The sequence below is a fragment of the Rhinolophus hipposideros genome (assembly GCF_964194185.1).
Source record: "Rhinolophus hipposideros genome assembly, chromosome: X".
In the NCBI taxonomy this organism is placed as follows: Eukaryota; Metazoa; Chordata; class Mammalia; order Chiroptera; family Rhinolophidae; genus Rhinolophus; species Rhinolophus hipposideros.
In genome coordinates, this window is record NC_138046.1 from 82615470 (window position 1) to 82632231 (window position 16762).

The window sequence follows — 16762 nt, forward strand, 5'->3', positions numbered from 1 at the left end:
AATACTTATATCAGACAAAACATACTTTAAAACAACCACTATACAAGATATAAATAAGGATCCATTTATCCCATTTTCGGGTATTTATCTGAAGAAACCAAAAGACTACTTTGAAGGGACATGTGTATCCATATATTCATTTCATCATTATTTACAATAGCCCAGATATGGAGGCAGCCTTGGTGTCCATCAATGGGTGAACGCATAATGAAGAGGTCATAAATACATACAATGGAATATTGCTCAGCCATAAAAAGAATTAAATCTTGCCATCTGCAACAACACGCATGGACCTAGAGGATATTAGGCTGAGTGAAATAAGTCAGACAAAGACAAATATTATATGACTTCACTTATAGGTGAAATCTAAAATACACACACACTCACACAATAAACAAAGAAAACAGAAATAAACTCATAGATACAGAGAACATTTTGATGGTTGCCAGATGGGAGAGGGGTTGGGGGAATAGGTGAGAAAGGTGAAGGGATTAGAAGTACAAATTGGTAATTACAAAATACCATAGGGATGTAAAATATAACATAAGAAATATAGCCAATAATATTGTAATTACATATGGATGGTGTCAGGAGGGTACTAGATTTATTGGTGTGATCACTTCACAAGTTATATAAATGTCTAATCACTATGTCATACACCTGGAACTAGTATAATATTGTATGTCAACTGTAATTGAAAAACTAAAGACATCACAAGAAAACTACACCAACACCTCTGATGAATGTAAATGTGAAAATCCTGATCAAAGTACTAGCAAATCCAAACCAACAGCATTATTATTAAAAGAATTATATATCATGACTAATTCAATTTATTTCAATAATACAACAGTGGCTCAAAATAGAGAATACTACTACTACTAATAATAATAATAATGACTACCAAATTGTATTTCTTAATTCCTTCCCCTTTTTCACCTATAGTCATGGGGATGTAAAGTACAGCATAGAGACTATAGTCAATGATGTTGCAACAACTATGTATAGTGCTAGGTGTGTGCCAGACTAGTTGAGGGAATCAGTGCATAAATGATACAGATATCTAATCACTATGCTGTACACCTGAAACTAATATAAAACAATATTGTGTGTCAACTATAAATTTAAACAATAATTTTAAAAATTTAATGAAATACTCTAATAGAATGAAGATTTTAAAAGGACACAAAATTGTCGCAATTGATGCAGAAACTTAACAAAATTAAACAACACTTTATAATAAGGACACTCAATAAATTGGGAGTGGAAGGAAATTTCCTCAGTGTGATTAAGGGCATATATGAAAAACCCATATGTAACATCATATTAAATGGCAAAAAACTGAAAGGTTTTCCTCTAAGTTCAGGAACAAGACAAGGATGTCTGCTTTCACCGTGCCTATTCAACATTGTACTAAAGGCCTACCCATAACAATTAGGTGCAAAAAATAAATAAAAGTTATCTTTATTGGTAAGATACCTTTTTATCTCTATTTGCAGATGCCATAATCTTATACATAGAAAGTTCTATTTGCAGATGCCATAATCTTATACATAGAAAGTTCTATTTGCAGATGCCATAATCTTATATATAGAAAATTCTAAAGAATCCACAAAAGCAGTAATAAACCAATTCAGCAAAATTACAGAATATGAGATGAACACACAGTGATTAGTTCTATTTCTATGAATTAGCAACAAACAATCCCAAAATAAAATTAAGTAAAAACAAATTTACAATAGGATCAAAAATAATAAAATACTTAATCCCAACAGTCTTTTGTGTAGAATTGAAAAGTTGATTCTAAATTTCCTATGAAATTGAAAGGAAACCTGAAGAGCCAAAATAATCTTGAAAAATAACAAAGTTTTAAGATTCACATTCCCCAATGTCAGAACTTACTACAAAGCTCAATTAAAACAGTTTGGTGCTGATATACAGACAGATATAAAAATCAATAAAATGGAATGAAATCTCAGAAATAAATTCATATGTCTAAGGTCAATTTACATTTTGCAAGGGTACCAAGACCATTCAATGAAGAATGAATAATGTGAATGAATGAATAACTCAATAATGTTACTGGGACAGCAGGATATCAACCTGTAAAAGAATGATGCTGGACCCTTATCTTACACTATGAACAAAAATAAACACCAAATGGATAAAAGACTTAAGTATAAATGCTAAAACTATAAAATTCTTACAAAAATACATGGGGTTCATGATCATAGTTTTGGCAACATTTTTATTTAATATGACTAAAAATCATAAGTAACAAAATAAAGAATAAATTGGACTTCATCAAAATTAAAAGTTTCCATACATCAAAGGACATTGTCAAGAGAATGAAAAGAGGGCAGCTGGATGGCTCAGTTGGTTAGAGTGCGAGTTCTGAACAACAGGGTTGCTGGTTCAATTCCCACATGGGCCAGCGAGCTGCGCCCTCCACTAGATTGATGACAACGAGCTGCCTCTGAGCTGCCAGAGGGGCGGCCGGAGGGCTCAGTTGGTTAGAGCATGAGCTCTCAACAACAAGGTAGCGGGATCAATTCCTGCATGGGATGGTGGGCTGCGTCCCCTGCAACTAAAGATTGAAAACGCAACTGGATTTGAAGCTGAACTGCACCCTCCATAACTGGATTGAAGGACAACAACTTGGAGCTGATGGGCCCTGGAGAAACACACTGTTCACCAATATTTCCCAATAAAATTTGTAAATAAAAAAGAGAGAATGAAATGATAACCCCGTATCTAGAATATATTTAAAAATTCTTACCACACAAAAACTAAAGAAAAGCCCAACAAAAACTGGACAATGGACTGAAATAGGCACTCTTACAAAGAAGATACACAGATGACCAATAATCACATGAAAAAATTATACATGTCATTTGTCATTAGGGAAATGCATCAAATCACAATCAAATAACACTTCATGCTCACTGGAATGACTATAGTTTTAAAGAATGAAAACTAACAAGTGCTAGCACGATGTGGAGAAATTGGCACACTCATATGTTGCTGGTGGAAATGTAAAAGTAAAAACATTTTGGCAGTTCCTTAAAAACTTAAGTATAGAATTATCACATGATCCAGCAATTCCACTCCTAGGTATATACCCCCAGAAAATTGAAAAGAAATGTTCAAATAAATACTTGTACATTAGTATACATAGCAGCATTACTCACAATAGCCAAAAGGTGGAAACAACCCAAATATCCAAGAATGGATAAGTAAATTAGCAAAATATAGCATATCTATAAAATGGAATATTCAGATAAAAAACATATGAAGTAGTGATACATGCTACGACATGGCTGAATGTGAATATTATACTAACTGAAAGAACCCAGACATAAAATGTCCCATTATTATATGATTCCATTTATATTAAATATCCAGAATGAACAATTCCTTAGAGACAGAAAGCAGATTTCTGGTTTCCAAAGGGCTGGGGACACGGGGAAATGGGGACTGACCGCTGAATGATTAAGGTGTTTCCATTTGGGGTTATGAAAAAGTTTGCAACTAGATAGTGGTGCTGGTTGCAGAAGTTCTAATTGTACTTAATGTCACTGAATTATACACTTTAAGACGGTTAGAATGACGCATTTTATGTTATGTACATTATACCATTATAAAAAAGTATAATAGAATGTGAGGTTTGACAAGTTAACAAACTCATCCTAGAAATAGAGCTACATACCCCATTGCTGAATATCACCATGGTCACTTTCGAAGAACTCCCCTTGGGAAGCTATGCATTGACACCAGCGCCTAGTCCACCCTTGAAAGCAATTTTGGAACTCTTTTTCTGAAATGGCCATCAGAGCTGTCATCATATTACCCCTGATGTCCTGAATGTCATCAAAATGTCTTCCTTTCATTATTTCCCTTATCTTCAAGTAAAGAAAGAAGTCACTGCGGGCGAGATCAGGTGAGTAGAGAGGGTGGTCAAATACAGTTTACTGGCTAAAACTCATTCACAGACAGTGCTGTGTGACCTGGTCCATTGTTGGGATGCAAGAGCCATGAATAGTTGGAGAGACGTTCAGGTCATCTAATTTTTTCATGCAGCCTTTGCAGCACTTCCAAATAGTAACCTTGGTTAACTGATTGTCCAGTTGGTACAAATTCATAATGAATAATCCCTCAGATATCACAAACGGTTAGCAAAATCGTTGCAACAAGTTCGTGAACTTAATTGTCCAAACACTTACTTCCTTTTTCTGCAGTTCATGTCTGCCTTGCCCTTTACTCCATAGGAGGTGGAATCCTAGGGTTCATTCAAACTTCCTGAGTATCTAGCCTCTACTCCATACTTACACAGTTCTCCAAATCCAAAGCGAATATTCTGCTCTCAATCTCAGGCAAATCCTGGACAAAAGTATAATGAAGACTTGCTAGTATTGTAACTCTTAACTTTCTACAGTTTCAGGAATCCTGACTCCTTTTCCTGGAGCTGCTACTGCTGTTTCCTATTGCCATGCCTTGTTGTTGTTTTTTAAAAATTTATTGGGGTGACAAATCTGAGTGAAGTTACATAGATTTCAGGTGTACAATTCTGTATTACATCATCTATAAATCCCATTGTGTGTTCACCAGAGTCAGTTCTCCTTCCATCACCATATATTTCATCCCCCTTACCCCCATCTCCACCCCCCACCCCCCTTACCCTAGGTAACCACTAAACTATTGTCTGTGTCTATGAGTTCTTCTTTCTCATTTGTTTGTCTTCTTCTTTTGTTGTTTTTGGTTTATACACCACATATCAGTGAAATCATAGTGTTCTCTGCTTTTTCTGTCTGACTTATTTCGCTTAGCATCAAACCCTCAAGATCCATCCATGTTGTCACAAATGTTCCTATATCATCTTTTCTTACTGCCGAATATTATTCCATTGTGTATATATACCACAACTTCTTTATCATTCATCTATCGAAGGACATTTTGGTTGTTTCCATGTCTTGACCACTGGAAACAAAGCTGCAATGAATACTGGAGCACACGTGTCTTTATATATAAATGTTTTCAAATTTTTTGGGTAGATACCCAGGAGAAGGATCACTGGGTCATATGGTAATTCTATTCATAATTTTTTGAGGAACCTGCATGCTGCCTTCCATAACCCTGCAACAGGCTGCATTCCCACCAACAGTGTATGAGGGTTCCTTTTTCTCCACAGCCTCTCCAACACTTGTCACTATTTGTCTTGTTGATGAAAGGCATGCTGACTGGGGTGAGGTGATATCTCATTGTGGTTTTTATTTGCATTTCTCCGATGATTAGTGATGTTGAGCATTTTTTCATATGTCTACTTGCCATTTGTATGTCCTCTTTGGAGAAATGTCTCTTCAGGTCCTCTGCCCATTTTTCAATTGGGTTGTTTGTTTTTTTGTTGTTGAGCTTCATGATCTTTGTATATTTTGATATAAGACCCTTATCGGAGGAACTGTTTGCAAAAATCTTCTCCCATTCAGTTGGTTGCCTCTTTATTTTGTTCATGGTTTCTTTTGCTGTGCAGAAGCTTTTAAGTTTCATAAAGTCTCATTCGTTTATTTTAGCTTTTACTTCCATTGCCTTTGGAGTCAAATTCATAAAATGCTCTTTGAACCCAAGGTCCATAAGTTTAGTACCTATGTTTTCTTCTATGCAGTTTATTGTGTCAGATCTTATGCTTAAATCTTTGATCCATTTTGAATTAATTTTGGTACATGGTGACAGATAGCAGTCCAGTTTCATTCTTCTGGACGTGGCTATCCAATTCTCCCAGCACCATTTATTGAAGAGGTTGTCTTTCCTCCATTGTTTGTTTTTAGCATCTTTGTTAAAAATTATCTGTCCATATTTATGAGGTTTTATCTCTGGGATATCAATTCTATTCCATTGGTCTATGTGTCTGATTTTAGGCCAATACCATGCTGTTTTGATATTTGTAGCCCTGTAGTACAAGCTAAAGTCAGGTAGTGTGATACCTCCAGCATTGTTCTTTTTTCTTAAGATTGCTTTGGCTATTCGGGGTCTTTTGTGGTTCCAAACAAACCTGATGATTTTTTGTTCTATTACTTTAAAAATATCTCATTGGTATTTTGATGGGGATTGCATTAAATCTGTATATTGCTTTGGGTAATATGGCCATTTTAACTATGTTGACTCTTCCAATCCATGAGAACGGAATGTCTTTCCATTTCTTTGTGTCTTCTTCAATTTCTTTCATAAATGTCGTATAATTTTCAGCATATAAATCCTTCACATCCTTGGTTAAGTTGACTCCTAGGTATTTTATTCTTTTTGCTGCAATTGCAAAAAGAATTGTTTTTTGTATGTCATTTTCTGAGATTTCATTGTTAGTATATAGGAATGCAATGGACTTTTGTACGTTGATTTTGTAGCCAGCAACTTTACTGTATTCATTGTTTCTAACAGCTTTTTGGTGGAGTCTTTAGGGTTTTCTATATACAGCATCAAGTCATCTGCAAAAAGTGATAATTTAACTTCTTCATTCCCAATATGGATGCCTTTTATTTCTTTCTCTTCCCTGATGGCTCTGGTAAGGACTTCCAAAACTATGTTGAAGAGCAGAGGTGATAGGGGACAGCCCTGTCATGTTCCTGAACGTAGAGCAAAGGGCTCAGTTTTTCACCATTAATTATGAGATTAGCTGAGGGCTTGTTATATATGAGCTTTATTATGTTAAGGTATTTTCCTTCTATACCTATTTTATTAAGTGTTTTAATCATAAATGGATGTTTTATCTTGCCAAATGCTTTTTCTGCATCAAGTGATATAATCATATGATTTTTGTCTTTTATTTTGTATATGTGATGTATCACATTGATGGATTTGCAGATGTTTAACCATCCTTCTGCCCTGTTGATGAACCCCACTTGGTCATGATGAATGATCTTCTTAATGCATTGATGTATTCGATTTGCAAGAATTATGTTTAGGATTTTTGCATCAGTATTCTACAGAGATATTGGTCTGCAGTTTTCTTTTTTTGTGTTGTCCTTACCAGGTTTTGCTATCAGGGTAATGTTGGCCTCATAAAATGAGTTAGGGAGTACTGTCTCTTCTTCAATTTTTTTGAAGAGTTTGAGCACGATTGGTATTAGATCCTCTTTGAAGGTTTGGTAGAATTCACGAGTGAAGCCGTCTAGTCCCAGACTTTTGCCTTTGGGAAGGTTGGATGACTGATTCAATTACGTTACTGGTGATTGGTCTGTTTAGATTTTCTAGTTCTTCATGGTTCAGCCTTGGAAGGCTATATGTTTCTAAGAACTTATCCATTTCTTCTAGGTTATTGAATTGGGTGGCGTATAGTCCTTCATAGTATTTTTGCATGAACCTTTGTATTTCTGTAGTGTCCGTGATAACTTCCCTGTTTTCATTTCTGATTTTGTTAATCAGTGTCTTCTCTCTTTTTCTCTTAGTGAGTCTAGCCAAGGGTTTGTCAATTTTGTTAATCTTTTCAAAGACAAGCTCTTTGTCACATTAATTTATTCTATTGTCTTTTTGTTGTCTATTTTATTTAGTTCTGCTCTGATTTTTGTTATGTCCTTTCTTCTGCTGACCTTGGGTTTCATTTGTTCTTCTTTTTCTAGATCTTTAAGTTGTAACATGAGGTTATTTATTTGGGATTTTTCTTGTTTCTTGAGATAGTCCGGTAATGATATAAATTTCCCTCTTAAAACTGCTTTTGCTGCATCCCAAAAATTTTGGTACGATGTATTTTCCTTGTCATTTGTTTCTATGTATCTTTTGATCTCTCCTCTAATTTCTTCTTTGACCCAATCGTTCTTTAAAAGTATGTTGTTTAATCTACATGTATTTGTGTTTTTCCTGCTTTCTTTTTGCAGTTGATATCCAATTTCAAAGCCTTGTGATCAGAATATGCTTGGTATGATTTCAATCTTCTTAAATTGGCTGAGGTTGATTTTATGTCCCAATATATGGTCTATCCTTGAGAATGTTCCATGTACACTAGAAAAAAATGTATAGTGTGATGTTTTAGGATGAAGTGCTCTATATATGTCAGTTATGTTCATTTCATCCAATGTGTCATTTAGGGCTGCTATTTCGTTATTTATCTTCTGTTTGGATGATCTATCCATAGCTGTCAATGATGTATTTAGGTCCCCTAGTATAATTGTGGTTTGGTCAATTTCTCCCTTTAGTTCTCTTAGTAGTTGCTTGGTATATTTCGGTGCATCTGATTGGGGGCATAAATATTGATGACTGTTATGTCTTCTTGTTGTATGCTCCCCTTTACCATTATGAAATGTCCATCTTTGTTTCTTGTTATCTTTTTCACCCTGAAGTCTGTTTCATCTGATATCATTATGGCTACACCTGATTTTCTCTGGGTACCATTTGCTTGGAGTACCAATTTCCACCCTTTCACTTTGAGTCTATGCTTGTCCTTGTAGCTGAGATGTGTCTCTTGGAGACAGCATATGGTTGGGTTTAGTTTTTTGATCCAATCTGCTACTCTGTCCCTTTTTTTTGGTGAGTTCAGACCATTTACATTTAGGGTGATTATTGATACGTGAGGATTTCCTGTCATTCTATCTTTAGTTTTCTGGTAAGGCTGTGACTCCATTGTTTCTTTGCCTTTTTGTTGTTGTCTATTATTTTTTGTGGTGTTATTCTACGATGTTTCCCTCTGTTTCTTCTTTTATTACAGTATATATTTCAGTTCTGGATTTTATTGTTTTGAGTGGTTAATCTTAAGTTTATGTAAAAGAAAGTTTGATATTTAGAGTATTCCATTTTCTTCAGCACTCTTACTTTCTCCATTCCCATATTCCGGTTCAGGCCTTTACTCTCCTATTTTTTATGTTGGCACAAATTGTCCCTATTGATGGTGGTCGAACAGCCTTCTTTAGTATTTCTTGTAGTGCATATCGTGTATTAGAAAATTCCCTCAGCTTCCGTATGTCTGGAAAGGTCTTTATTCCTCTTTCATATCTAAAGGATATCTTTGCTGGATGTATTATTCTTGGCTCATAATTTCTCTCTTTTAATAGTCTGAATATTTGGTTCCACTTCCTCCTGGCTTGTAGAGTTTCTGCTGAAAAATCTGATGATAATCTAATGGGTTTTCCTTTGTTGGTTACCGTCTTCTTTTCCCTGGCTGCCTTGAGAATTCTTTCTTTGTCATTGATTTTAGACATCTTCAATACAATGTCCCTTGGAGAAGGCCTGTTGGGATTGAGATAATTAGGTGTTCTATTTGCTTCTTGGATTCGAGGATCCTGTTCTGTCCACAAGTTTAGGAAGTTCTCATCAACAATTTGTTTGAATATATTCTCTGTTCCCTACTATCTTTCTTCTTCTTCTGGTATGCCCATTATTCTTATATTGCTCTTTCTGATAGAGTCAGAAAGTTCTTGTAGAGTTCTTTCATTTCTTTTAAGTCTCAAGTCTCTTTCTTCTTCCATCTGTGTAATTTCCAGGTTTCTATCTTCGATGTCACTGATTCTTTCCTCCATCTGGTCAACTCTTCTACCTAAGCTGGTTATTTCATTCTTAATTTATTCCGTTGAGTTCTTAATCTCCAGAAATTCTTTTTGGTTCTTTTTTAAAATTTCAATCTTTCGTAAAATGCTTGTGTTTTTCTTGATTGTGTTTCTGAGTTCATTAAATTGCCTTTTGTGTTTTCTTGCATCTCATTGATTTTTTTCATAACTTCAATCTTTAATTCTGTCATTTAAGTCACATATTTCCATATGGTCAAGTTCCGTTTCTGGAGACATTTCACTTTCTTTCTGAGCTGTCTTGTTACCTCGGTTATTCATGTCAATTACTGATTTATTATTTCTCTTCCTAGACATCTACAGGAGTGGCTTCTGCAACAGGTTGATAGGAAGAGGTCTTTCTTTTGTTTGCTAGTACTTGTTGGTAGAATGTTTTATTTTCTCTCCGACTGCAGCCTTTTTTTTTCCTCTCTCACACATTAGTGCAATGTTTTCTCTGCACTATTCCAGCTTCTCACACAATGGGGTATTCCCTGGGAGACAGGCGTCTCCTCTGTTATCAGTTCAGCTGAGTCATAGGGCGCCAATTCCCTGTGGGGATATGGAGAGCTTTTGAAGTCCCAAAGCTCTTTCTGCACCAGATTCAGAGCCTGTATATTTCAGCAGTTCTGTTTAGTGTTGCAGTCATCCACCCAGATAGGTGGGGCCAGCGGAGGCGTGAGTTGTGAGGGGTGGCCCAGAGCAATGGCAGAGACCAGCACCACAACCGGTCCCAATTCTACAGCTCTCTCCCCTTTGCCCGAACTAGTTGGGGTGTGAATCTGTGCCGGCGGTCCACAGTTCTCAGAACAGCAAATATTCTGTTCTTTTGATTTGACACTGCTACTCTTCCGCTTCTAGGACCGGACTGCTGGGGGCGTGGCGAGCTCTTGGAGGGTAGGGAGGGGGCGGCTAGTCTCAGTACCTAAGGCTTCCGTTCTCTGCTCGGCAGTGAGGGCTTAAACCAGTGTTTTCAGCCTTCTTCCCTCAGTCTTTTCTCTGCGGTGAGTGTTGGGTTGAGATATGTTATATGCTCCCCCCTCAGCCCTGTGGGCCATAACGAGAGCCCTAGCAGTCCAAAGTCTTCCCTCTCCCACAGCTGCAGTAGTTCCAGGATGCAGGGAGCTCAGAGCACTGAGTTAGGTCTGTGTCCTGCACCCGCACGGCTCCGTGTCCGTACTTCTCCATTCCCTCCTTCCCCTGCTCGCGCAATTCTCCCACCTGTAGGTGAATTCAGTAGTGGGCCTCTTCGCCTTGTCTGTCTGGTGTGTAGAGAGTCCTTTGTGGAGTTATTGTTGTTTGATTAGTTGTAAATTCCAGGGGAGCTTTACAGAGGCTTACCTCACGCCTCCATTTTGATGACCTATCCCAGTCCTTCTGACATTGTAGTATTTTTGTTTTCTCTGTGACCTAATCCCATTTGTCCCCCTTACTGCTGTTCACTGACCTCCTGAGACTATTCTCCCTGCTTAACTGGCTGGCTATTTGCCCAATGACCACAGGCATTTTAGATACTCTACTAATCCTCATATGATGAATGTCCTCCAATAGTTATTAGGCCTCAAAATTAACTGAGAATTACACAAATAAAAGCATCAATGACAAAGATCAAAACTGGTGCATAGGAGAAGAAGCCCTGGAGGAGTGGTTAAGCTCTTGGGCTCCAGAATCAGTCTCCCTGGACTTGAACCTGGGTTGTGAGACTCACCTGTGTGACTTACATAGGCAGATTCCTGTGTCTTTGGTACTACAGCTTTCTAACATATAAAATGTGGATAAGACTAATAAAGAGTACCTACTTTCATAAGGTGGTTGGAAGGGTAGTACATTAGAGTCTACTAAATGTTAGCTACTTCCTTTGTTTTGTTTTCTATTTCTCTTTTCCTCAGGCACAGTGGATCTCAACCTTGACTGTACATTAGAATCACGTGAAGTAAATTTAAAAATCATTTAATGCCCAGGCCACACCCCATAGCAATTAACTAAAAATATCTGGGGATTGTACCTACTCATCACTATTTTTAAAGCAGAAAAAGAATGCCTCTTCAATAAATAGTGCTGGGAAAAATGGAAAACCATGTGCAAAAGAATGAAACTAGAGTGCTATCTATCACCATATACTAAAATTGAAATGGATCAAAGACCCAAACATAAGACCTGCAACAATATATTGCATAGAAGAAAGCATAAGCACTAAACTTATGGACCTTGGGTTCAGAGAGGAATTTATAAATTTGATCTCAAAGGCAAGGAAAGAAAAGGAAAAATAAATCAATGGGACTATATCAAACTAAAAAGATTCTGCACAGCAAAAGAAACCATCAATGAAACAAAGAGGCAACAAACTGAATGGAAGCAGGTATTTGCAAACAACACCTCCAATAAGGAGCTAATATCCAAACTACATAAAAAGCACGTACAACTCAACAACAAAGCAATCCAATTAAAAAATGGGCAGAGGACCTGAACAAGCATTTCCCCCAAGAAGACATACAAAAGGCCAATAGATAGATTAAAAATGCTCAGTTTCACTAGCTATTAGGGAAATGCAAGTCAAATCCATAATAAAATACCACCTCACACCTGTTAGAATGGCTATTATCAACAAGAAAAGTAATAACAAGTGTTGGAGAGGTTGTGGAGAGAAAGGAACCCTCATACACTGCTGGTGGGAATGTAAATAGGTACAGCCACTATGGAAAACAATATGAAGGGTCTTCAAAAATTCAGAATAGAATTACCATATGCCCCAGCAATCCCTTACCTGGATATCTACCCCCAAAATCTGAAAACATTTATCTACAAAGATGTAAGTATCCCTATGTTCATTGCAGCATTATTCACTGTGGCCAAGACATGGAAACAACCAAAGTGTCATTTGATAGATGATTGAATAAAGCAGATGTATATATACACAATGGAATAATACTCTGCCATAAGAAAAGATGAAATAATACCATTTGTGACAACAGGCATGGATCCTGAGATTACCATGCTAAGCAAATAAGTCAGATAGAAAGGGTTGAGAATATGTAACTTCACTCATATGTGGGATATACGAGGTGTGATCAAACGATATGGTAAATGTTTAAATAAAATCATTACAGTAAAAGACACATTGCCATTAACCCTCTCAAGATACTCCTCCTCACTTCAAACACATTTATTACTTCATTCTTACCACTTTCTAAAGCAGTTCTGGAAGTCTTCTTTCTTGACTGTCTTTAGTTGCACTGTCGTAGCTGCCTCGATGTCCTGAATCGATTCAAAATATTTACCTTTCAACAGTTTTGGGGACAAAGAGGAAAAACTGAGGGTTGTTAGATGGGCGAGGGGGTGGGGATAAGGGCGAAGGTGAGGGGATTAGAAAACAGTCAGTAACCACAATATGGCCTCAGGGTTTTTGAAAATTAATTTGGGGAACGTAATCAATAATGTTGTAAAGATTTTGTAGGGTATCTGATGGACACGTGTCCCATTTGGGAGACCAACTCAGGGATGCTGTAGGTGCCTGATCACAGCACTGTACACCAGAAGCTAAAAAATAATGAATGCCAACTATAATTTTATATATATAATGTGATGGCTCGGTGCAATGTTGGAGGGATAGTGGATGGGGGGTGGGGGGAGGGGGATCCACAGCATGAGGGATATAAATGATGAACGTCTAAGTATTACCTTGTCTTGTGCACCTGAAAGTAAAAAAAAGGAAAAAAAAAACCAAAAATCCAAAACAAAATATTTACCTTTCATGGCCATTTTGACTTTGGGAAAGAGCCAGAAGTTGCATGGTGCCAGATCTGGTGAATAAGGTGGATGAGGACACACTGTAATGTTTTTATTTGACAGAAATTGCCATAACCGAAGTGTTGCGTGACATGGAGCATTGTCATGAGGGAGGATAAAACTGTTCGCCCATTTCATGTTAATGTGTTGTCAGTGATCCTTGATTTCTGGCAACTTTAAAACACCTTCTCCCAATCGTAGCTCACACCCAACTGACTATAGCGTACAAGTTAAAATTTGTCACACACTGTTACTAAGGTTCAACATGTATTGAAGATCCCTGCCTTTCCATTGGATGGCACTCAGCAGCAGTATTCACCATATTTCTTGATCACAATGGAAAGGCTCCATGTCACACATCACTTGTGGTATGGCAATTTATGCCAAATAAAAACATTATGGTATGTCCTCATCCACCTTATTCACCAGATCTGACACCTTGCTACTTCTGGCTCTTCCCCAAAGTCAAAATGACCATGAAAAGTAAATGTTTTGAATTGATTTAGGATATTGAGGCAGCCACAACAGTGCAACTGAAGACACTCACCAAAGAGGACTTCCAGAACTGCTTCAGAAAGTGGTAAGAATGATGGAGTAAGTGTGTTTGAAGTGAGGGGGGAGCATTTTGAGGGGGATTAATGGCAATGTGTCTTTCACTGTTATATATATTTACTTAAACATTTACCACATTGTTTGATCACACCTTGTAGCTATCCAGACACAGGAGAGCACTGATTCTGACACTCTCCATCAACCCAGCTAATACTGTTCATCCTGCTACAATATTCCCCTGAGGACCCGCCACTCCTAATCTTCCTGTGCAGGTCAAAGGGCCTATCAAGCAGTTTGAACCCTAACACACTTGGAAGCCAGGTGTGGCCCACCTCAGAGCTCTTCCCGTGTGACTCCAACTCTGGCACACATGTTAGCCAGCCAGGGAACAACCCAAAGCCCCATCCAAGATGCTCTAGATTTGGTGGGCATCCTCAGCCAGCACTGAAGCCCTTACCCAAGCATCTCCAGCATAAACACACCCGGTGGGCAGATGTGACTAGCTCTGGAGACCCTCAGTACAGATCTCACTCCAGTTTTGCTAGGTCCTCAAAGCAAGTAGGCCAGAGGACTAAATCCATGTACTTGTGCTCCTACAGCAATCACAGCTAAACTACAAATGGAGGGTGCATGCATCCCAGATAGAAGTCACCCATGGAGCACCTGGCTGCAGTGACGGGTGGTGGGGGGTTGCAACACTAGGCCCCACAAAACACCTTCTAAATAAAGCCACTCTTTTAAGAACAGGAGACCTACATGATCTACGTAATACATAGAAACTAACACAAAGAAATCAGCAAAATGAGCAGACAGAAGAGTATGTTCCAAACAAGAGGACAAACCCCAGAAAAGAAAAAAAAATGGAGATAAGCAATCTTCCAGATAAAGAGTTCAAAATAATGACTATAAAGATGTTTACTAAACTTAGGAGAAAAATAGATAAACTCAGTGAGCACTTCAACAAAAAGATAGAAAACAAATTGAAGTAGGCATTAATGAAATGAATAATACATTACAGGGAATCAACAACAGATTAGATGATGCAGAAGAATGAATCAGTAATCTGGAAGACAAAGTAGTGAAAACCACCCAATCAAAACATGGAAAAAGAAGAAAAAAAAGAATAAAACATTAAGGATAGTTGAAGGGACCTCTGGGACAATATTAACAGTACTAATATTCAAATCATAGGGGTCCCAGAAGAAGGAGAGAAAGGGATAGAAAAGTGATTTGAAGAAATAATGGCTGAAAACTTTCCTAACTCAGTGAAGAAAACAGACAAGCAAGTCCAGGAAGCACAGAGAGAGTCCCAGACAAGATGAACCCAAAGATACCTACACCAAAATACATCATTATTAAAATGTCAAAAAAATTAAAGGAAGAATCTTAAAAGCAGCAAGAGAAAAACAATTAGTTATGTACAAGAGAACACCCAGAAGTCCATAAACTGATTTTTGAGCACAAGCATTGAAGGCCAGAAGAAAATGACACAATATATTTACCAATACAAGAGGGAAATAACCTGCAACCAAGAACACCTTGCAAGTTTATCAATCAGAATTGGAGAGACAGAGTTTCCAAGACAGGCAAAAGCTACATGAGGTTCATCAACACTGAACTGGGACTACAAGAAATGATAAAGGGACTTCTTTAAGTGGAAAAATAAGAGGTCAAAACTAAAAATAAGAGAATATAAGAAAGAAAAAAATTTACTGGTAAAGGCAAACATTTAGTAAAAGTAGTGGATCAACCATTTATAGATCTAGTATGAAAATTAAAAGAAAAAAGTAGTAAAATCATTTGTATCAACAATAATAATTAAGGAATATACAAACACACAAAAGTTAAAATGTCAGGGGTGGACAGGTGGCTCAGTCGGTTAGAGCAGGAGCTCTGGGCAACAAGGTTGCCGGTTCGATTCCCACATGGGCCAACTAGAACGAAGTCAATGAGCTGCCACTCAGTTCCCGGGAGTCCAGATGGCTCAGTTGGTTGGAGCGCGGGCTCTCAATCACAAGGTTCCCAGTTCAACTCCCGCAAGGGATGGTGGGCTGCACCCCCTGCAACTAACAATGGCGACTGTACCTGAAGCTGAGTTGCGCCCTCCACAGCTAAGATTGAAAGGACAACTTAACTTGTATGGAGCTGACGAGTCCTGGGAAAAACACACTACTGTTCCCTAATAAAAAATCCTGGAAATACATGCTGTTCCCCAATAAAGTCCTGTTCCCCTCTCCCCCCCAAAAAAAACCCCAGAAAACAACAACAAAAAAAACTAGTAAGCTGGGGTTCTGTCACTTCAGAAAAGAAACCACAGAGAAATATCCAGAAAAAAACAGTTAAAATGTCAGAAACATAAAACATGGGGGAAAGCTGAGTAAAAAATAAATGTAGGGCTTTTAGAATTTGTTCAACATTAGTTATGCGACCATTAACTTAAAATGGACTGCTAAAAACAGACAGTTACATATGAATCTCATGGTAACAGCAAACAAAAGACCTATAAAGATACACAGAAAATAAACAGAAATTCAAACATAACACTAATGAAATTTATCAATGCATTAGGAATGTGAGCAAAAGAAGAAAAGAACAAAGAAGAACTACCACAACAACTAGAAAATAATTAATAAAATGATAGTAACCACATACCTATCAATAATTACTTTAAATGCAAATGGACTAAACGCTCCATCAAAAGACACATGGATTTAAAAAAATACATACATACACTACCTACAAGACACTCAGTTCAGACCTAAAGACACACACAGACTGATAGGGAAGAGAAGGAAAAAGATACTTCATGCAAGTGCAAATGAGAAGCTGGGGAACTAATACTCATATCAGACAAAATGGACTTTAAAACGAAGACTGTTACAAAACACAAAGAAGAATGTTAC